This window comes from Myotis myotis, unplaced genomic scaffold, assembly GCF_014108235.1.
Source record: "Myotis myotis isolate mMyoMyo1 unplaced genomic scaffold, mMyoMyo1.p scaffold_m19_p_26, whole genome shotgun sequence".
Classification (NCBI taxonomy): Eukaryota; Metazoa; Chordata; class Mammalia; order Chiroptera; family Vespertilionidae; genus Myotis; species Myotis myotis.
Genome location: NW_023416331.1, coordinates 390,001 through 413,055, shown reverse-complemented (window position 1 = coordinate 413,055; position 23,055 = coordinate 390,001). Strand labels below are relative to the sequence as shown.

Here is a 23,055-nt window from a genome sequence, read left to right as displayed (position 1 = left end):
CTCTGGGGTCCCCTTGGAGGTGCAAAGTCAGCCATTGCCTGTGCCCAACCTGAGGCCACCTGTCAGGAGCTACAGAGCAATCTGCAGATGGCTGCTAGTTGTGTTGGGCTTGAAAATACCCAGAAGAGGCCAAGCTGTGAAGGAAGGCATGCCTGGGCCTCTTATTAGGTGGTATGGGGCATGCTGAGTCCAACTGCCACTTATTTCACAGATTTTTAGGAAGGTCTGGAGCCATTCGTATGGAAAATCTGCTGCCAATATCTTGGCTGGGGCTGTAAATTGGGTGTGGCAGGATCTCAGGGAATCATCAGGGCGGAGTGAACAGTGTAGAGCAGGTTGATGGAGACCCAGGTATGGCACCTGCCAGTCAGGTGACAGGGGGAGGTCTTAGCATAGGAGCAATACTCTCTGTGAGCACCCTGCTCTAGGAGAAAGCCACCCCTGAGTTCTTGTTCTGATGTCACACAATTCACTTCCTCCCCATATGTGTCTGGATCCCCCCGCCAGCATTGGAGCTAAGAGAGAGGCATTCTGAGTAAGTGCATGCACCAGCCCTTGAAGAGAAACTGCTGGGACTCCAGCAGCTCCCTGTCACTCAGCCACAATCCCCACTGGTTTTTATAACCTGAAGTTATGGGGGCTTCTTTTTACAGCACTGGAACCCTGGGCTGGGCGTCTGGTGTGGGGCTGGGACCCCTTGCTCCTCACAGGAGGTCTCCTGAGCCTAGATATCCCTCCTGATTAAAAACACAGTACAATTGGGGGTCGAGCCAGCCCATTCCATACCTCTGCTCCTCCTACTATTCTCAATGTGCTTTCTTCTTTACTTCTCTAATTGTAAGAATTCCACTCAGTCAGATTTCAGATGGTTCTGAATGATGGTTGTATTTTAGTTGTAATTTTGATGTGGTTGTGGGAAGCAGCAAGTACCGTGTTTACTTATGCTGCCATCTTGGTTCTTGACACATCATAATTAAAGAGCCAAAAATTAAAGGCAAGGGTGAATCTCAGAAGGAGCAAGAGAAAAGCAATTTGTTACCTACAAAGGAGCTCCAATAAGGCTGTCTGCTGATTTTTCATCAGAAACTCTATAAGCCAAAATGGAATGACATGAAGTATTCAAGGAAAAGAAGAGCAGGGGTCTGAAACCAAAACCAATCCTGCAAGGCTATCATTCAAAATCCATGTGAAATAAAGAGCTTTCAGACAAAAAAGACTACAGGAGTTTATCACCACCAAAGCAGCATTGCAAGGAATGCTAAAGGGACTGCTGTAATAATAATAAGAATGGGGGTGGGGGTGGGGAGGAAGAGAAACAGAGGCATGAAGAATTAAAATGGCAATAAATAGGTACCTTTAATGTAAATTGATTAAATGCTCCAATCAAAAGACATAGGTTACCGGAGTGGATATGAAAACCACCCAAAAATATGCTGTCTGCCATTTGTGACAACATGGATGTAATGGGAAGGCATTATGCTAAGTGAAATAAGCCAAGTAGAGAAAGATAAATACTATATTGTATCAATTATATGCAGAATCTAAAAAACAAAAATGCAGATTTTGTAGAAATAGAGAATAGAATGGTGGTTGCCAGGGGCTGGATGGTGAAAATATGGAGATGCAGGTCAAAGGGCACAAACTATCAGTTACAAGAATAAATTCTAAGGATGGTAATTGTAGTTAATATATTTGAAAGTTTCTGAGAGTAGGTCTTAAACTTTCTCATCACACACAGAATTAACTATGTGAGATTATGGATGTGTTAGTTATCTTGAACTTGGTAGCCATTTCATAATGCATATGTATATCAGATCATTGGATTGTACACTTGAATAAATACAATTATTTTATCAATTATTCCTTAATAAAGTTGAGAAAAAAATGAAACTGTGTGCTTTTTTTTAACCTGATACCCTTTTTTCTTTTTCTTTTTTAAAAATTAAATCTTTATTGTTCAGATTATTACAGTTGTTCCTCTTTCTTCCCCCCATAGCTCCCCTCCACCCTGTTCCCACCCCACCCTCTGCCCTTACCCCCCCACTGTCCTCATCCATACGTGTACGATTTTTGTCCAGTCTCTCCCTGCACCCCCCACTCACCCCCCCCCCCCCCCCCCCCGCTGCCTGAGAATAGTCAGTCTACTCGCTTTCTATGCCCCTGGTTCTATTATATTCACCAGTTTATTCTGTTCATCAGATTATTTATTCACTTGATCTTTAGATTCACTTGTTGATAGATGTGTATTTGTTGTTCATAATTTGTATATATATATTTTTAAATATATTTTATTGATTTTTTACAGAGAGGAAGGGAGAGGGATAGAGAGTTAGAAACATTGATGAGAGAGAAGCATAGATCAGCTGCCTCCTGCACACTCCCTACTAGAGATGTGCCCGCAACCAAGGTGTACATGCCCTTGACCGGAATCGAACCTGTGACCCTTGAGTCCGCAGGCCGATGCTCTATCCACTGAGCCAAACCGGCTAGGGCCATAATTTGTATCTTTACCTTTTTCTTCTTCTTCCTCTTCTTAAAGGATACCTTTCAGCATTTCATGTAATACTGGTTTGATGGTGATGAACTCCTTTAGCTTTTTCTTATCTGTGAAGCTCTTTCTCTGACCTTCAATTCTGAATGATAGCTCTGCTGGACAAAGTAATCTTGGTTGTAGGTTCTTGGTATTCACCACTTTGAATATTTCTTGCCACTCCCTCCTGGCCTGCATAGTTTCTATTGAGAAATCAGCTGACAGTCGAATGGGTACTCCCTTGTAGGTAACTGACTGTTTTTCTCTTGCTGCTTTTAAGATTCTCTCTTTGTCTTTTGCTCGTGGCATTTTAATTATGATGTGTCTTGGAGTGGTCCTCTTTGGATTCCTCTTGTTTGGGGTTCTCTGCGCTTCCTGGACTTGTAAGTCTATTTCTTTCACCAGGTAGGGAAAGTTTTCTGTCATTATTTCTTCAAATAGGTTTTCAATATCTTGCTCTCTCTCTTCTTCTGGCACCCCTATAATTTGGATGTTGGTATGCTTGAAGCTGTCCCAGAGGCTCCTTACACTATCTTCATATTTTTGGATTCTTTCTTCTTTTTGCTTTTCCGGTTGGGTGTTTTTTGCTTCTTTGTATTTCAAATCTTTGACTTGATTCTTGTGATCTTCTAGTCTGCTGTCGGGAGTCTGTATAATATTCTTTATTTCAGTCAGTGTATGCTTAATTTCTAGTTGGTCCTTTTTCATATCCTCGAGCGTCTCACTAGATTTCTTGAGGGTCTCACTAAACTTATCGGCAGTTTCTAGAAAATTCTTGAAAAACCTTAAAAGTGTGGTTTTGAACTCTATATCTAGTAGTTTGCTTTCCTCCATTTCTGTCATTTGTGACCTGTTTCTTTGTGTCCACATTTTGGCTGCTTCCCTGTGTTGATAGAGTGGCTTTGTGTGCTAGGTGTCCTTTAGGGCCCAGTGGCTCAGCCTCCCCAATTACCTGAGGTGGACACTCTTGGTGCACCCCTTTGTGGGCTTTGTGCACAGTCTGGATATAGTTAAGTCTTGATTGTTGTTGGTATCACTGGGAGGAATTGACCTCCAGGCCAATTGACTGTGAGAATCAGCTGTGTCTTCAGTCGGAGAACTTCTGTGCTGGAGACACCCTTCTGGGGCAAGACTTGCTTCAGTGGGGCTTTGGTGCTCACTGAGTCTGCCCCTTGAGTGTGTCCCTTATGGATCTGAGGAGTTGTAATCTGGATGGTCCCACTCTGACCACTGCGTACACTGGCTCTTGGATCTCTAAGGAGGTGCTAATTTAGCCTCTGCCTGAGGCTACCCAGCAGGAGCTATGGAGAGATCTGCAGATTCCTTTTCTTTGGTTGGGGTTTGGAGGTGCCCATATGAGGCCCAGCTATGAAGCAATGCAAGCTGTTGTGGGGCCTTGGGCCTTCTTTTGGAAGTTCTGGGTCTCTTTGATCCAGCTGCAGTTTGTTAGGTAATTTTCAGATGGCAAAGGGCCAGGACTTTCATATGCAAAAGCCTCTGTGCACAGCTTGGGTGGGGAAGGGTCTCAGGGGATCAACAGGGTGGAGCAAGCAACTATAGCTGCTCCTCAGTCCTGCCCTAAGATGCCCCGCTTCTCAGTGTCCCGGTAATCACTGCAAGCACCTCTGAGAGGAAGCCGCCCTCGAGTTCTGCCCGATGTCAGACAGTCCAGTTTCTCCCTGTATGAGTCTGGGTCCCCAGAGACTCGCCCAGAACTGGAAGTCAGAGCAGTCAGGAGCTTGAGACTCCCTCCCGATTGAAAAAGACAACTGTGTCCTCAGTTGCCAGCCCTTTCCACGTGCTCCTCTGTACCTCTGCACTTTACTTCCACACCTCCTCTGAGTCTCAGTGTGCTTTTCTCTTTCCTTCTAGTTGTAGAATTTTCACTCAGCCAGCCTTCCTGTGGTTCTGGATGATGTCTGTTTTGTCTTTTAGTTGTATTTTTGAAGTGGTTGGGCAAGGCAGCAATTTCTGGTGTTTACCTATGCCGCCATCTTGGTTTCTCCCTCTGTGTGGTTTTTATAACTATTTTTTTTTTTTATAAAGCTAGGACTAGCACCATGGCCTATTATGTACTTGAACCCTGCATATTTATTTGTCCCATCCACTCCAGCCCCACAGTGGGACCAGAGGAGGATTAAATTCTAAGGATACTGGTGGTCTTTTTGTTTATAAACTCTTTTTGAATATATTTTTGAGTTAAGCTAGGAACTTGGTATTGACTGACTCATTATCTTTAAAATCTGATGTATTCTGGCCAAATCGCCATTTCCAAATAATAATAAAGTTTATTTTCTCTTTAGTTTCCAATGTCCTAGGAGCTGTATCAGTGAAGAAATTGCTTCTGCATATATCTGAGATTTTGTTGCCTTTGGATTCCTCTAGTATTTTTATGGTTTCCCATCTTACATTTAAGTCCTTTATCCATTTTGAGTTTATTTTTGTGTATGGTGTAAGTTGGTGGTCTAGTTTCATTTTCTTGCATGTATCTGTCCAACTTTCCCAAAACATTTATAGAAGAGACTGTCTTGATTCCGTTGTATGTTCTTGCCTCCTTTGTCAAATATTAATTGAGCAGAATGTCTTGGGATGATTTCTGGGTTCTCTGTTCTGTTCCATTGGTCAATATGCCTGTTCTTGTGCCAAGATTAGGCTGTTTTGAGTACAGTCGCTTTGTAGTATACAGTAACTTGGTATCTGGTATTGTGATCCCTCCAACTTTTTTCTTCTTTCTCAAGATTGCTGTGCCTATTCGGGTCTTTTTTTAAATTTTTTATTCCAGATGAATTTTTGGAGAGTTTGTTCTAGGTCTGTGAATTAGTGGCATGCTGTTGGTATTTTAATAGGGATTGCTTTGAATCTGTAGATTGCTTTGGGTAGTATGGCCATTTTAATGATGTTGATTCTACCAGTCCATGAACACAGTATAGTCTTCCATTTGTGTATATCTTCCTCTATCTCTTTTCAGCATCTTATAGTTTTCCAAGTATAGGTCTTTTACCTCATTGGTTAAATTTATTCCTAAGTATCTTAATTTTTTGTTGCAATGGTAAGTGGGATTTTTTTGTTGTTGTTTAGTTTCTCTTTTTGAGAATTCATTACTGGTGTACAAAAGTGCCCTAGATTTCTGGGTGTTAATTTTGTATCTTACTACGTTGCCAAATTCATTTATTAAATCTAGTAGCTTTTTGGTGGAGCTTTTAAGATTTTCTATGTACAATATTATGTTGTCTGTGAATAATGAGAGTTTTACTTCTTCGTTTCCAGTTTGGATGACTTTTATTTCTTCTCCTTGTCTGACTGCTATGGCCAGCACTTCCAGTACTATGTCAAACAGTGAGAATCCCTGTCTTTTCCTGTTCTTCTGGGACCTCCTACAATATTAGATCCCAGCCCTAGCCTGTTTTGCTCAGTGGTTATAATTACAGTCAGCCAGCCTCTCAGTGTGCTGCATTTCTAAAGACAGTATGGCTCTGAGCATGCCCCCTCATGCACAGTGTGGGCACGCCCTGGAGGTCTAGTCAGTAATCAATACTTTGGGCCTATAAGGAATGATATAAAACTGTCAGGACTGTTTCTTGCTAGTTTACTTAAATCCTAAATCCCAAGTAGTTGACAACTGGCCTCAGATATATAGAGTTGAATAGCCATTCATTGAATCATCTGTACCCTTATTTGTCATCCCCAATTGGCAGGTATATCAAGCATGAACAGAGTACTGAATATTAAGTTTAAGTTGAATTAACTCTCTTATCCTCACAAGACACTGAATGGCCAAAGGAGCCTTTAATCTAATAAGTGTATTAGGACATAAGAAATAAAGAAAAATAAAACTTAAAAAATTGCTGCCCTGGCCGAGTAGCTCAGTTGGGGAGAGCATCATCCTGATACACCAAGGTGCGGCTTCCGTCTCCCATCAGGGCACATACAAGAATCAACCAATGATGCATAGATAAGTGGAACAACAAATCCATGTTTCTCTCTCTTCCCCCTCTCTCTAAAATCAATAAACCCATATCCAAATTCCCTCTGATTATTAACCATCTTGTGATAAATATTTCAATCTTTTAACATCAAAATTGGGTAATTTGGACTCTAGTAGAAGAAATGACAGACATACAGTAGGGAGAAAGGTTAGTCATTGAGAATAATGTGTATGAGTTTGATATATAATGAAAAAAGTATAGAAATTCCAAACAAAAATGGTGGATTGAATTCATGCACTTATTTTAACTTTCTCTAACTCCCCTAAAACAACAGGAAAGGGAATTTTTTTAATGCACATCAGGCGGGATAGTAAGAAGCTAGGGAAATTCCTTGATAAGTGCAATAAGGGAAGCTGAGACAAAATAATTAGACAAGGCCTAACAATTTGAGCAATTTACAGCCAGCTGATAAATCAGAAAATTTTATCTTCCCTCACCAAGGACACTGCGGAGCAAATGGTTCACACACTTCAGACCAGCCCAAGGCAGACCTGCCTCAGTACCAGTTCCCCTTTAATAACGTTCTTTAAAAAAAACTAACCAGAAAACAATCCTGGCCCCTCTCTACATGCATTTAATAAATCAACATACTGAAGGACACACCTGAAAAGTTAGTGAATATTATGTAAGACCCTCCCCTGAGTCCTCACCTAGGATTCCCACCAGCCAAAGAAAAGATAAAAAAGCCTCAAGACAAAGGATCCACTGCACTCTCGACAGAGCACATGCCTTCTATCTTTGTTGTTTTCCTCTTAAACTCTAAAGGATCCCGTGAGATTTGCAACCAGGGGAGCATGGGCAGTGGCAGCTCGACCCAGGCGTAGCCCCTGAGCCTGTCTCCAAGGCCCCCCTTTCTCTGACTTTGTTTCTCCTGTTGCTTCTTCTACTCCAAGCCCTTCCTTTGTTCTGCTGTCCCCAGCTTTCATAAACACATTCTCAAAATCACTTGGACTCGTATTGTGAAATCTTTCCCATACGAAGTCAAGAGCCACACACTTCTGGCGGACCCTAGGCAGACCTGCCCCGAGCCCAGACCCTGTTGGTAACACATAAGCTTACAAGGAAAAAGAAAAGAGAAGAGAAGGTAAAACTTGGGAAGAGTGTCTATTTAGCAGATTAGTGAAAGCTGAATCCTCAGTGGAGAAAGCCAAGAAGCAACGGATTTCACTGCAGGATCACTATCGCCTTCAAAAAAGGTTCAGGGGGGTAAGGGGCAAGGGGTAAGGACACATGTAATACCTTAATCAATAAAGAAAAAAAGGTTCAGGATTTGGCAGCAGCATCAAGTACCATTTCTTAGAATGAATACTTGGTGGTTTTACTGATTACTCTGTTATTTGGGCATTTTAAGAAAAGACTGGCTCTTTCCCTTTGTACTATTTATCATCAAGGATGATATTATAAGGTATTCTAATCCCCGAGTCAGTGAATTTTACTCACCTTTCTTGGCTTTTGCTGTGTCATTGTCCTGGGACTAAATAAAAATTAATAAATCCAGCTACGTATTTGTATGTCTTCCCTTCCCCCTTTCCTATGCTATTTTCTAGTTCCCTAAGTAAAGATCTAGAGGCCTCTTTCCTTTAGTCTTCTGTAAGAACCTATGAGGAATAAAACCCCCATATTTAGAATTTTCAGCACAGGTTAAGGGGTGCGGGTAGTCTGGTCATGGTCTAATTTGAGTAGCATCACTTGAGACAAGGTATTTGGACAAGATGAAATTAGGAATTTCTCATTCTTCCCCAGTGGTGATCAGAGGGAGATGGCACTGGGAGGAAATGGGAAGATGTTTCATTTATATGGCTCTGTGAAAGCTTCTTTGTCCCTGCCAGACTCGGAACCGGCATTGCCTGATTTGTTCATGCATCTGGTATTCATTGTCAATAAATTGGATGCACTTTTGGCCAAAAGGACTAAGCTTTCTGCAGTGTTCTTCTTCTTGTTGTTGTTGAACCCCTTCACTTTTTCATGCAGCCCCACAGCCCCTTCCCCTCTGACAGCTGTCAGTCTGTTCTCTGTATCTATGAGTCTGTTTCTATTTTGTTTGTTAATTTGGTTTGTTCATTAGATTTCACATATAAGCAAAATCATATAGAACTTGTCTTTCTCTGACTGGCTTATTTCACTTAGCATAATAATCTTCAGGTTAATCCATGCTATAACGAAAGGTAAGATTTCCTTATTTTTTATGGCTAAGTAGTATTCCATTGTATAAATGTCCCATAGCTTTTTTATCCACGTATCTACTGATGGACACTTCGGCTTCTTTCTAAATCTTGGCTATTGTAAATAATGCTGCAATGAATATAGAGGTGCATATATTCTTTTGAATTGGTGTTTTGGGATTCTTACCCATGGACATGGTCTATGCTTCCACTTATTTGTATCTTCTTCCATTCCTTCTTCAGTGTCATATAATTTTCCAAGTTCAGGTCTTTTACCTCCTTGGTTAAGTTTATTCCTAGGTATTTTATTATTATTTTGATGCAATTGTAAATGGGATTGTTTGCTTAGATTACTTTCCTGGTAGTTTATTATTGGTGTATAAAAATGCAACTGATTTCTGGATGTTTATTTTGTATGCTGCTACTTTACTGAATTCAACAATCAGTTCTAGTACTTTTTTGATGGAATCTTTATGGTTTTCTATATACAGTATCATGTCATGTGTGAGTAATGACAGTTTTACTTCTTCCTTTCCAGTTTGGTTAGTCTTTGTTTCTTCTTCTTGTCTGATCACTGTGTCTAGGATTTCCAGTACTATCTATAATAATAAAAGCATAATATGCTAATTAGATCGGGCAGCTGAACGATCTTCTGGACGTCATTCTGAACGTCCTCCCGGACTAAGCCGCGGTGGCAGGAGCCAAGGCAGAGGCAGTTAGGGGCCATCAGGCAGGCAGGCAGGCGAGTAGTTAGGGGTGGTTAGGCAGGCAGGGAGAGGCTGTTAGGGGCGATCAGGCAGGCAGGTGAGCAGTTAGGGGTGATCAAGCAGGCAGGCAAACAGTTAGGGGCATTAGGCAGGCAGGCAGAGTAGTTAGGGGTGATCAGGCAGGCAGGCAGAAGCGGTTAGTGGTGATCAGGAAAGCAGGCAGGTGAGTTGTTAGGGACGATGAGGCAGGCAGGCAGAGTGGTTAGGGGTTATCAGGCAGGCAGGCAGGTGAGTGTTTAGGATCCAGTGGTCCTGGATTGTGAGAGGGATGTCCAACTGCCAGTTTAGCAGGTTTGGGCCTAAACCGGCAATTGGACATCCCCTGAGGGATCCCGGATTACGAGAGGGTGCAAGCCGGGCTGAGGGACCACCTTCCATGCATGAATTTCATGCACTAGGCCTCTAGTATTGAATAAGAATGGTGAAAGCAGACATCCTTGTCTTGCTCTTGTTCTTAAGGGAAACACTTTTAGTATTTGCCCACTGAATCTGGTGCTGGCTGTGGATATGTCATATATGGCCTTTATTACATTGAGGTATGTTCTCTCTATTACTACTTTGCTAAGAGTTTTTAATCATAAATGGGTGCTAGATTTTATCAAGTGTTTTTTCTGCATCTAATGATATGTGCATATGATTTTTATCCTTCATTTTGTTTATGTGGATATCACATTTATTGATTTGAAAATATTGTACCAACCTTGCATCCCTGATATAAATCCCACTTGATCATGGAGTATGATCTTTTCAATGCATTGCTGAATTGGTTTGTTAATATTTTATTGAGGATTTCAGCATCTATGTTCATCAGGGATATTGCATATAATTTTATTTCTTTGTTTTGTCTTTATCTGGTCTTGGAATTAGGATAATGCTGGCCTCATAAAAAGAGCTTGTGAGTCTTCCCTCTTCTTGAATTTTGGAATAGTTTGAGAAGGATAGGTATTTGTTCTTTGATTGCCTAGTAAAATTCAACTGTGAGGCCATGTGGTTGAGGACTTTTATTTGTTGGTAGTTTTTTAAAATTACTGCTTCAATTTCAATTATAATCTGTCTATTTCAGCGGTTCTCAACCTGTGGGTCGCTGCCCCTTTGGGCCCTTTCACAGGGGTTGCCTAAGACCATCGGAAAACACATATATAATTACATATTGTTTTTGTGATTGATCACTATGCTTTAATTATGTGCAATTTATAACAATGAAAATACATCCTGCATATCAGATATTTACATTACGATTCATAACAGTAGCAAAATTACAGTTATGAAGTAGCAACGAAAATAATTTTCTGGTTGTGGGTCACCACAACATGAGGAACTGTATTAAAGGGTCGCGGCATTAGGAAGGTTGAGAACCACTGGTCTATTCAGATTTTTTTAATCTTCCAGATTCAGTTTTAGAAAATTGCGTATTTCTAGGAATTTATCTATTTCATCCTGATTGTCTAATTTGTTAGCATATAGTTGTTCATAATATTTTCTTACAATCCATTGTATTACTTTGGTGTCAGCTGTTACCCTCTTTCATTTCTTTCTTTCTTTCTTTCTTTTTTTTGTCACAGAAAGCATTTATTACCACAGAGGAATACGCCCGGCAGCCGGGACAGTGTGTGTGATTGGGAGAGGGGGCAGTAGGCAGGACCCCCCTCAGTCATGTCTGGGCAGTCTCTGACCAGCAGGTTTGCTGGGTCCAGGAGAGCTGGCGTCTGGGCTTGTATGTTTGTATGGTTCAGGAGGTCAGCCTTAACAGGCTCCTCCTGGACAAAACAAAGGACAGCCAGAACCAGAAACAGGAGCTGCACAGACACCACCTTAAAATGGAAATCAAATTACATCAGGACGTACATTTCACCCTGATCACAAACACAAGGACGGGTGCATTAGGCTCTACTGGATGGCCTATCTTTGAGATAAGATGCTTACAGAACTTAAACATTGTCAGGGCCTTTCCCCTTGCTACCAACTAGCAGCACACAATTTACGAGCCAGCTTTAAAAGTTACTGTTATCTCTGTTATCTGTTATTATTTGGGTTTTGAACAAAATTGATGGAGTGGGAGCCAGTAGAGGAATCCTGTTTGGTCTGGAATTTTCTGTAGAGAGTCTAAAAGGTCGGAGAACCAAGTTCCCAAGATCTTTTAGTTTACCCAACATCTCTTCCTTCAGTCTTTCATTTCGTTCTTCAATTTGCTTAGGTAATCTCATACAAGCTTCCCTGGCTTGGTGCACTGATGGGTCTTTTTCTAGAATGGAACTGTAGTCTTCCAGGGCTTCGTTGAGCTTGTTGGTGCTCTCGCACAGCTCCGCTCCTCAGCAGGGCCCTATAACTGGGGTTTAGCTGACTGGCTTTGCTGCAGTCACTGATGGCCATCTCTTTCTTGTCCTGTTTCATCCTTGCAGCAGCTCTATTTGAAAACAGATTAGACCTGTCTTTCTGGAAGCAGAATGGGACCATTTGAAGGGCGTGGCTGCAAGAACGTTGAGCTTCTATGTAATCTCCTTTCTTAAATTGCTCATTTCCCTCCTCCTTCAGTCTAGTGCTCTCTTCTCTTCTTTTCTGTTTCTCTTCATCTGGCATGTTTTTTTCCAGTTCTATTAGGTATTCTTCATTGAGTTCAGAGGAATTCACATCATCATCAGGTTTGTTCTCAACTTTGTCCACACCTGGTTCCTCCTTCTCAAATGAGGCACTGCAGTCATGAAAGTGCTCCTCTTCTCACTGGTTCTCCTGGGAGTGGGCCTCAACATCCTGGAGCAGCTTGCTCTGGGGCTGGCGATCTTTGGGATTAGAAACTGAAGGACTAGCACATTCTGCTTTCTGGGGATCTGTAACTTGCAAAACACTGAACAGGTCCTCTGGAACCCTACAGTTTTCTGACTTCTCCCTCATGCTGAATCTGTGAGGGAGGTGAAGCTGGTTCGCGTCACAGTTCCTCTCTTCACCTTCCTAGCCTCCCTCTTTCATGTCTGCTTTTATTTATTTGGGCCCTCTCTCCGTTTTTCTTGGTGAGTCTGGTTAAAGGTTTGTCAAACTTGTTTATCCTTTCAAAGAACCAGCTCTTGGTTTCATTGACCTTTTGTATTTTTAAAGTCTATTTCATGTATTTCTGCTCTGCTCTTTATTATTTCCTTACTTCTACTTACTCTGGGCTTTGATTGTTATTCTTTTTCTAGTTTCTCTAAGTGTAAAGTTAGATTATTTATTTGAGATTTTTCTTGTTTCTTGAAGTAATGCTATGACTTTCCCTCTTAGGACTGCCTTTATTGTGTCCCATAGATTTGGTTGTTGTGTTCTCATTTTAATTTCTTTTAAGGTATCTTTTAATATTTTAATTTGATTTCATTGTTAGTACACTTGGTCTTAGCCAAAAGGCCAAGAAGCGATGATTTGATTTCATTGTTAAGTCAGTTATTATTTAATAACATGTTATTTAGCCTCCGTGTGTGTGTGTATGTGTGTGTGTGTGTGTTTTAATGTGAGTGATTTCTAGTATTTTCCCATTATGGTCAGAGAATATGCTTGATTTGATTTCAACCTTCTTAAATTTATTGAGACTTGTGTCCTAATATGTGGCCTATCCTAGAATATGTCTCATGTGCATTTTAAAAGAATGTATATATTCTGCTGATTTGAAGTAAAATGCTCTGAAGATATAAATTAAATCCTTCTGATTTAGTGTGTCATTTAAGGCCACTGTTTTCTTATCCATTTTCTGTCTGGAAGTTCTATCCATTGATATCAATGTGGCATTGAAATCCCCATACTATGACTGTATTACTGTTGATTTCTCCCTTTGTTTATCAAGATTTCATTTATATAGTTAGGTGCTCTTATGTTGGGTGCATAAATGTCTATGAGTTATATCATCTTGTTGGATTGTCCCCTTTATCATTATGTGTTGTATTTTTTTTTTACTATAGCCTGTTTTAAAGTTCATTTTGTCAGATATAAGTATTGCCACCCTAGCTTTTTAAAAAATGTCCATTTCCATGAAATATCTTTTTTTCATCCCTTCACTTTTAGTCTGTGTGTATCTTTCATTCCCTACAAGGTGAGTCTCTTGTAGACAGCATATATATGGGTCTTGTTTTTTATCTGTTCTGCTACCTTATGTCTTTTATTTAAATTTTTAATTTTAAAAATTATATTTTTATTGATTTCAGAGAGGAAGGGAGAGGGAAATAGAAACAGAAACATCAATGATGAGAGAGAATCATTGATTGGCTGCTTTCTGCGCATCTCACACTGGGGATCAAGCCTGCAACTCAGCATGTGCCCTGACTGGGAATCAAACCATGACCTTCTGGTTCATAGGTTGGCACTCAACCACTGAACTATGCTGCTGGGTCCATATGTCTTTTGATAGGAGCATTTAGCCCATTTAAATTTAATGTGATTATTGATAGGTACATATTTATTACCATCTTATTCTTTTGACTATGTTTCTTCTTCCTTCTCCTTCTCCTCCTCCTCCTCCTCCTCCTCCTCCTCCTCCTTCTCCTCCTCCTCCTCCTCCCACTCCTCCCACTTCTCCTCCCACTTCTCCTCCTCCCCCTCCTCCTCCTCCTCCTCCTCCTCCTCCTCCTCCTCCTCCTCCTCCTCTTCCTCTTCTTCTTCTTCTTCTTCTTCTTCTTCTTCTTCTTCTTCTTCTTCTTCTAGAAGAACTATTAACACTTCTTGTAATACTGGTTTGGTGGTAACAAACTCCTTTAGCTTTTTCTTTTCTGGGAAGCTCTTTATTTCTCCTTCAAATTTAAATAATAGCTTTTCTGTGTAGAGTAGTCTTGGTTATAGATCATTGCTTTGAATATTTTATGCCAATCCCTTCTGGCTTGAAATGTATCTGTTGACTAATCAATGTATCTGTTGAGTAATCAATGAGCTCCCTTGTAGGTAAATAACTGTCTTTCTCTTGCTGCTTTTCAGATTCTTTCTTTGTCTTTAACCTTTGCCATTTTTTAAAAATTCATAAATTGCTTTATTTTTTAAATTAAATTTATAGAAGTGACATTGGTTAATAAGATCATATAAGTTTCAAATGTACATTCTATGATGCACAATCTGTATATTGCATTCTTCATTTCAGATATTATATTCTTCATTTCTGACGGTTTCTATGTCTTTTTGCATGCTCTTGTAGCACTCATTAAGCTCTTTATAACTATTTTTTTGAACTCCATGTCTGATAAATTGCTTGCCTCCATTTCATTTAGCTCCTTTTCTTGAAATTTCTCCTGTTCTTTCATTTGAGGGATGTTTGTATCCCTATAGTGATTACCTCTGTGTGCTTGCTTCTGTGTATTAGATCTTCTATGTCTTCCAGTCTTAGTAGGGTGGATTTTCTATGGGACCCAATGGCACAGTCTCCTTAATCACCTGAGCTGGGTGCTCCAGGGATGCCCCTTGTGTGGGTTTTGTGGACCCTCCTGTTGTAATTGAGACTTGATTGCTATTGGCCAGTTCATGCATGGGGTTGACCCTCAGACTGGCTGACTGTGAGGATCAATTTCAACCATAGTGTATGAGCTGCTATGCAGGTGCTGATCACATGGAGCAAAATTTGCCTCAGAAAGGTCTGGTGCCTGCCAAAATCTCCCTTTGGATGTGCTACTTGTGAAGCTAAATGGATCCTGCTCTGATATTGTCTGAAGCTAGACAATGGGTGTTGGTTCTGGGCTTATGGGAGAGATTCTGGGTGCAAGCCAGTGTCAGATGCTGCCTGTGATGGCCCTGGACAATGTTTTGTGAGTTACAAAACAATCCACAGTTTTTGGCTGTCTCTGCTGGGCCTGGGTGCTCATGGGAAGGACCAAGCTGCATACCAAGTCTGGCTTTACCAGCACCAGGTCTGGTTGCAAGTCAGCTAAAACTCCAAGGCACCTTGAGATCCACCTCTGCCTGTCTTCAGCTGCTGGCTGCTTGTTACACTCAATCACTGAAAGCTTCTGATGGTACTCAGGTTGCATGAGGTAGGTTCTCAGTGAGTTACCAGGTAGGGATGAGTGGTGTTCACCAGATTGATACAGGTTCAAACTTGGTACCAGTCGTGGTCTGAGGCCACTCAGCAAATGTCCCAGGGTATACCAAGTGTAGCTGCCACCCACAGGGTGCTCACATATCTTTGTAGTGGTGCAGGTTCTTAGGGAGTTGTCAGGTTGAGGCCAGCAGAGTTTATCAGGCTCAAACAGACAAAGGTGTTTCTGGTGGAAGGGGGCACTTTGCTCTGGTTTGGCATGGGAGGAAAATGGCCCCCGCCTAGAGACATACAACTCAGTCTGTGTCACTCTGCCAGAAGCCTGATCTCAGTGAGGCTGCCAGGAGTCAGGAGGATGAGGCTAGTGGATCTCTTATGAGGAGGAGGTGCTGGTCAGGCTCGGGGGAAGTTGATTAGAGTGTCCCCCACCCCAGAACCACACAACTCAGTCACTGACACCTCCTGAGTCCTTCCAGATTTCTACACCCCAGCCCGACAGCTGACTCCTCCACACAGTGAAAGCTCTGCAGGGTGGGATGACAGGGAGTCGGGAGGGGGGGGCTATTGCTTTCCCCAGGCTGATGTCATATGGAGGGGAGTGAGCCACCCAAAAAAGATGGCATCTGTAGTGTGGGAGAGTGACTCAGAACAGGGGTCCTGGGTAATGTCCCTTAGCTCTCTCGCCCAGCCTTTCCTCATAGACTCTAGTCCACTCCATCCTCCCTCTGCTGGAGCTCCGGTTGAGTGTCTGTGAAGGAGGTTTTGTGCATTGGCCTTTCAACAGTGCGTCTGTGTCTCTAGCATCTCTCCTTGGTGGACAGAATCTCCACTGATTTTCACAGCTACATGGTATGTGGGTACCTCTTCCTGGCTCTGGTGTTCTGGGCTGGGGAGCCCGGCTTTGGGTTGAGACCCCACGTTTGTCAGGGAGAACCTTTGCCTTGATTCTTGCGCTCCTCTGGTCTGCTGTTGGGAGTCTGTATAGTATTCGTTATTTCAGTCTGTGTATGCTTAATTTCTAGTTGGTTCTTTATCATAACATCGAAGGTCTCATTAGATTTCTTAAGGATCTCACTACATTTATCGGCGGCTTCTAGACAGTTCTTAAGAGACCTTAAAAGTGTGGTTCTGAACTCAATATCCTCCATTGACAATTTTGTCCTGTTTCTTTGTCTCCGCATTTTTTATACTTTCTTGGTGCACCCCCTAGTGGTCTTTGTGCGCAGTCTTGTTGTAGTTAAGCCTTGATTGTTGTCGGCAATACCAGGGGTGATTTGACCTCCAGGCTAACTGGCTATGAGAGTCCGCTGTGTCTGCAGTGGGAGAGTTTCTGTGCTGGATCTCTAGGCGGTGCTAATTTAGCGTTTGCCTGAGGCTATCTGGCAAATGGCTCTGTGCAGGGCTTGGGTGGGGCGGGTCCCCGGGGATCTACAGGGTGGGCCGGAGCGAGGAGTTATGGCTGCTCTCAGTCCCGTCCCTAGGGGCTCTGCCTCTCAGAGTCCCAGCAACCGCTGCAAACCTCGGAGAGAAAGCTGCCTTCGAGTTCCGACCGAAGCCAGACAGTCCCGCTTCTCCCGTTTGAGTCTGGGTCCCTAGAGACTCGCCCGGATCTGGAGCTCAGAGTCTGAAACTCCCTCCTGATTGAAAACAACAACTGCGCCCTCCGCCTCCAGCCCGCTCCACGTGCACTCCGCACCTTAGTATTTCACTTCAGCACTGCGCCTCCTCTGAGTCTGGGTATGATATTCTCTTTCCTCCTAGTTGTAGAATTTCCATTCAGCCAGCCTTCCTGTGGTTCTGGATGATGTCCGTTCCGTCTTTTAGTTGTTTTTTGAAGTGGTTGTTCGAGGCAGCAATCTCCGGCGTTAACCTATGCCGCCATCTTGGTTTTTCCAGTACTATTCTTTTTGTTAGTATGAATTGGGGTGTGGGAACCATGCCAGAGAAGCCTGATAGTCAAGGCCAATTAAAGCAAAGAGGCCTTGTTGTCATACACCGGACTGTCCAAGGCCACTCTGCATCTATCTAGGCCAGCCGTGGGCAAACTACGGCCCGCGGGCCGGATCCGGCCCGTTTGAAATGAATAAAACGAAAAAAAAAAAAGACCGTACTCTTTTATGTAATGATGTTTACTTTAAATTTATATTAGTTCACACAAACACTCCATCCATGCTTTTGTTCTGGCCCTCCGGTCCAGTTTAAGAACCCATTGTGGCCCTTGAGTCAAAAAGTTTGCCCACCCCTGATCTAGGCTAAGATACCATACACAGCTGCGTGGCCACAGCGATCTCATGGTACACTGTGCCCTTCTGTAACCCATATGAATGATGTTTCTATTGGTGCGAGGCCTTCTTTTTCTAAGGAGTATAATACATGTTATTTGATCAGCTGAGAGAGAGAGAGCTGAGTCCAAGCTGGAGAGACGGAGCTGAGAGCTGGGGCTCATAGAGAGCTCAGATATAGCTACCATGTTAACACTGGTGCTGAGAGGGAAGCTTAGAGGTAGTTACTATGTGAGGCTGCAGAGACCAGCCAGTGAGCTGGGAGACAGGAGAAGCTGCCCAGGTTGTAGCTCTAAGGGAGAGCTCAGGTGCTGCTACTAAGTAAGGCGGTGAGTTTAGAGGCAGCGTGCGGCTGCTCAGATAATAACTCTAGGTACAGAGATTAATGCTGCTTTGTAGGAAAGATATGTATTTACCAGCCGGTGTACAGCTGCCTGATTGGGACACTTGTAAGAAGGACTGTCTTGTCTAATGACTTATGGCCACTGGCTTCTGCTATAAAGACTCATTCTTACACACCCTCAGCTTCTCACGGCTTCTCTGGCTAAGATCCGGCATCCAAGGAGGTCCAGCCCCTAGGGCCTAGGCAGAGGGGCTCAGACCCAACATCTGTCTGTGACTAGTGAGCAGAGGATAAAGGAGGAGCTTGACTACATTCCCAGCAGTTAGTACGGTGGCAGGGTTCCAGAAGGACCTGCCCTGGTGTAGTTGGGAAGAATTCAGAAGAACACATAGACTCCATGCCACTCAGAGCAGCAGTGCTGAGCAGGGCTCTGGCATTGGAACAGTGGTAATTGTACTTATTTCTTCTAAATAAGATACAACATAAACAGCTTGATTCTTTTTCATTTTGCTGTTTCCCTTGGTTTCATCTTTTACTTTTTAGGGATTTTCTTTCCATCCTATTTGTAATATTAATCATAACTGATATTGTAGGAGAAATGTAGGGATGGTCCATTCTTTTATTCTCTTTAATTGTTCAGATATCCAACTAAGTTTTTGGATTCTGTGTATATGATTTAGAAGATTCATCAAGATTTAAAAAAATTATACTTCTTCTTTGTATTTTTCTATTCTTTCTCAGACTCAATTTGTTTTTATTCCACAGTAAGAACATTCTTCTTTGTTACTGGCTAGTCTGTTGACTTGATTGAATAATAGTGTATTTATATGTTTATTTTTTTCTATAAATCATTTGGGTTTAGTTTCAAGATAATCGTTAATAACACTCCACTGAAAAATAACCACCATTGAACTTAATATTCCTGGACAGGCAGTAAAATTATAAATAAAGTACTATACTTATGAGGAGATTTTGAGACTTTTGCTAAAGAAAAAACACAACCAATATTATTATTTTTTAGTTATTAAGGAATACAACATATTTCCTTTGGGGATCATAAAGTAACACTAAAAAAGCACGAACACTTCTGTATCAGTTAGTTTGATGCTTTTATTCCTAGCAAGGTGGTCCTTTATGAGACATGTAAGATATACATACAGCCTCAGGATTGGAGAGAATCTTAGTCATGGAGATGTAATGTACAAAATAGTGACTACAGTTGATAGATCAGGGGTGGGCAAACTTTTTGACTTGAGGGCCACAATGGGTTCTTAAACTGGACTGGAGGGCCGGAACAAAAGCATGGATGGAGTGTGTGTGTGAACTAATATAAATTCAAAGTAAACATCATTACATAAAAGGGTATGGTCTTTTTTTTTTTTTTTTTTTTTTTAGTTTTATTCATTTCAAACGGGCTGGATCCGGCCCATGGGCCGTAGTTTGCCCACGGCTGTGGTAGATGGATGTTAACTAGACTTATTGTGGTGATTATTTGGCAGCATACACAAATATTAAATCATTATGTTAAACACCTGAAACTAATATAATGTTATATATCAATTATATCTAAATTAAAAAAACTATAGGCATAACTTTCATACTATTATTTACGTATTTATTAATTTTTATTGAACTTATTGGGTGAGATTGGTTAATAAAATTATATAAGTTTCAAGCGTACAATTCTATAATACATCATCTGTGTATTGTATTGTGTGTTCACCACCCAAAGTCAAGTCTCCTTCAGTCACTATTTACTCACACTTTACCCTCTTCTGTCTCCCCCAACCCCCTTCCCTTCGGTAATCACCATAGTGTTGTTTGTGTCTAAGAGGTTTTTTTTCTTTTTCTTAATCCCGTCACCGTCTTCACCCAGCCTTCCAGTCCCCTCCCCTCTCACAGCTGTTAGTGAGACTATTATGTAAACTAAAATATATAATTGTTGAGAAAAAGAAAAAAAGCCTTACCAATTGGTTTAGCAAATCCTGATTCAGAGAAAAAAACAATTGTCAGTTCTAATTATGATGCCATATGTTATCATATTAACAACCAGTTCTTCTGTGGTTAGGTATCTGGACTCTCTTCAAATTTTAGCCATAATAGTTACTTAGTCATAAAGATATCTATAGAAATTGTTTTCGTTTCTTTTGTTTTATATTCTTAGTGACCCCCAAATTGGAAGTATGGGCTTATGCACATAAATAATTATTTAGAGAGTTGTTACCTACCTTTAAATCTAGAGATAACTAAATCTAGAAATACATATGAACTTTTTTTTTTTTTTTTTTTTTACTAAAGCATCACTGATTTTGTTTATGCTCATGTATTACATATTAAGAAATACATCATGGTAGTTAAAATTGGAATTAATTTAGTGAGAATTGAGACTTAATACTTTTTCAAATACTGTTTGAATGTTGGGTGAGTTAACTATACATGTTCTTCAACCATTTGTCAATGGAAAAGTTTTTTTTAATTTCTTTATTTTTTTAAAAAATATATTTTATTGATTTTTTACAGAGAGGAAGGGAGAGAGATAGAGAGTTAGAAACATCGATGAGAGAGAATCATCGATCAGCTGCCTCCTGCACATCTCCCATTGGGGATATGCCCGCAACCCAGGTACATGCCCTTAACCGGAATCGAACCTGGGACCTCTCAGTCCGCAGGCCGATGCTCTATCCACTGAGCCAAACCGGTTTCGGCTTTTTTAAATTTCTTTATTGATTAAGGTATTGCATATGTGACCAATAGGAAAATTTTGACCATAAAAATGACACATATTTCTGGTCGGTCAAACTTGCACTGGCATCTGTCCTGTCATTTCCACTCTGTTGCTTTGAAGGAATCGGCATTACACAGGTGGTGTGGTTGAGGTCCCTGTTGCGTTCTAAGACCAGACCTGAGGGTTGGGGCTAGAGCTCCCTTACTCTGGTGGAAGAGCAAAGCAGATCTTTCTGCAACCCACTAGGCTATTAGGTTCTTGTCCACTGCAATAGGTTTTTACCATTTTTGGGCCTGTCAAGAAGTCAGATCACCTAACCTCTCTTTTTCGTGTTATACTTTTATCAACTTCCTCTTCTCTTTGCTTATGCTTATGAATATCACATTGGATTTAGTATCAAAGACTGGTTTGATAATAGTGTTTCTCATGATGGGTATAATCTATTAACTGTTGATTTTTTTTAATATCATAAATTATTTCTCTATGACACACAGAGTACTAGTATAGAGAAATACTAGCACTGAGTTTTTAGACCAATTGATACTGTAATAGCAACACGGAGTGAAACTGACTTACATTCTATGAATTTTAGGATTTGAGAAGGAACTTACTGATAGTTGATGCAGGTTCTTTAAAACAGAAAGAAAAATAAGGACATGAATAATGTGCAGTATATGAAAATATATCCAATAAAGAAATATCTCTAGGTTTGTCACTTAGAACAAAATTGTCACTCATGCAGTTTTCAGAGGTTGCCTCCAAAAAGTCAAGGGAATTTCATAGCAGTTGGGACTATTTGTGTTTAATGAGAGATTTTGATATTTGCTCAATCCCATAAGTTTCAGTGTTCCGTTTGAAGGACCTCTGTTGAGGTAGGCTAGTCTTTGATACTTAATCTCTGTATCCAGGGCAAAGACATAGTCAAACCTTTTGGGGCGGCAGTATGATGTTGCAGTAAAGTTTTACTCATCACTCTTTACTTTTCTTTCAAAACTGTCCTCTTGTCTTCTACATATATTCCTTCTACCTTTTGTTTTCAGAGGGATTTTATTTGTTTTGTGGTATTTAGTCTTATAATAAGTGCTTCTAAGCTCCCCTGCAAATTGTCAGTAATTACTAAAGAAGGCTCACTAATGTGAGGGGAGCATATAAAGTAAAATAATAAAAGTGAGATTTGCAAAGTTGATTACAGCATAGCTGGACTTATTTATCAAAAGATCTTCATGCACATAGTTCTCCGGACACTGCTCAAAGAGCAATACTTATTGGAAAGTGTCTCAAGAGTTTCTGACAAATAAAAATAAATAAGGGAGAGGGGCCTGACCTACTGTCTTAAGTCTGTGCAAAAATCTTCTTTGCTTTGTCTTAAGATCTAGCTTCCAAACCAGCAACAAGTACCTTTTATTTTGGAAGTCCTGGCAGAATGATTGGTAATAGGAATCGTTCTTGTATTCACTTCCTCTTCAATTTTCTATCTATTAATGACACTGAGTGTACTCTATTAAATTTAGGTATGTCTTGTTTTAGTTCCTTCTTTCTGCCCCCTCCTTTAATTCTATGACTAATTTCCTTTCCTGCTTACATCACATCTCATTTAAAATGTTGATATTTGTCCTTATATGGACATTAAAAATTTTTAAATAGATCAATTTCCTCAATATAACAATGTATTTCTAAGTTTATCCTTCCTACAAACCAGTGGTGTTCAATTATAAGTTAATCACCAATAACTCTAAATTAACTTTTGGTCTTTTGAAAACGAAAAAGCTATTACTAAAATCTTATGCACTCTGTCTAGTGTATACTAGGGTTACAAATAAGATGAACTTACTGGTAGGTGGTACAGGTTTACCTGAAATACAGAAAAATCAACATTAGCCTATTTATTTGCATATTATTGGATGGAACCTGCTCATCTTCCCCTGGGGAATCTTTTGAAATCATATGCAAGGAGCACCAAAACTATGGTTCTTTTGTTATTGTAAACCTAGGCAAGGAAGCCCTTTCTTAAGAGTATAAATGTGCTGTATTGGGATGGAAAATAATTTTAGAGGGACCTAAGCATAACTATCCAAAATATATTTAACTACTCCCACTCCTGCACACACACACATGCACACGCACACGCACACATACATACACACAGGCACAGATGCATACACAGTGATTCAGTTTTTCTTCCCAGCCCTAGAAACTATTAGAAGATTGGTTGTTTATTATTTTCCTGTTTTTCTCTTCTCTTTTCCTTCTCTCTCACTTTTTTTTTCTTTGTCTTTGTCCCAGGTG

At 40.9% G+C, this 23,055-nt stretch overlaps 1 pseudogene; it reads right to left on the bottom strand.

Moving 5' to 3' along the window:
• Positions 1-11,419: 11,419 nt before the first annotated feature.
• Positions 11,420-12,334, bottom strand: LOC118679641 (annotated as a pseudogene).
• Positions 12,335-23,055: the final 10,721 nt, after the last annotated feature.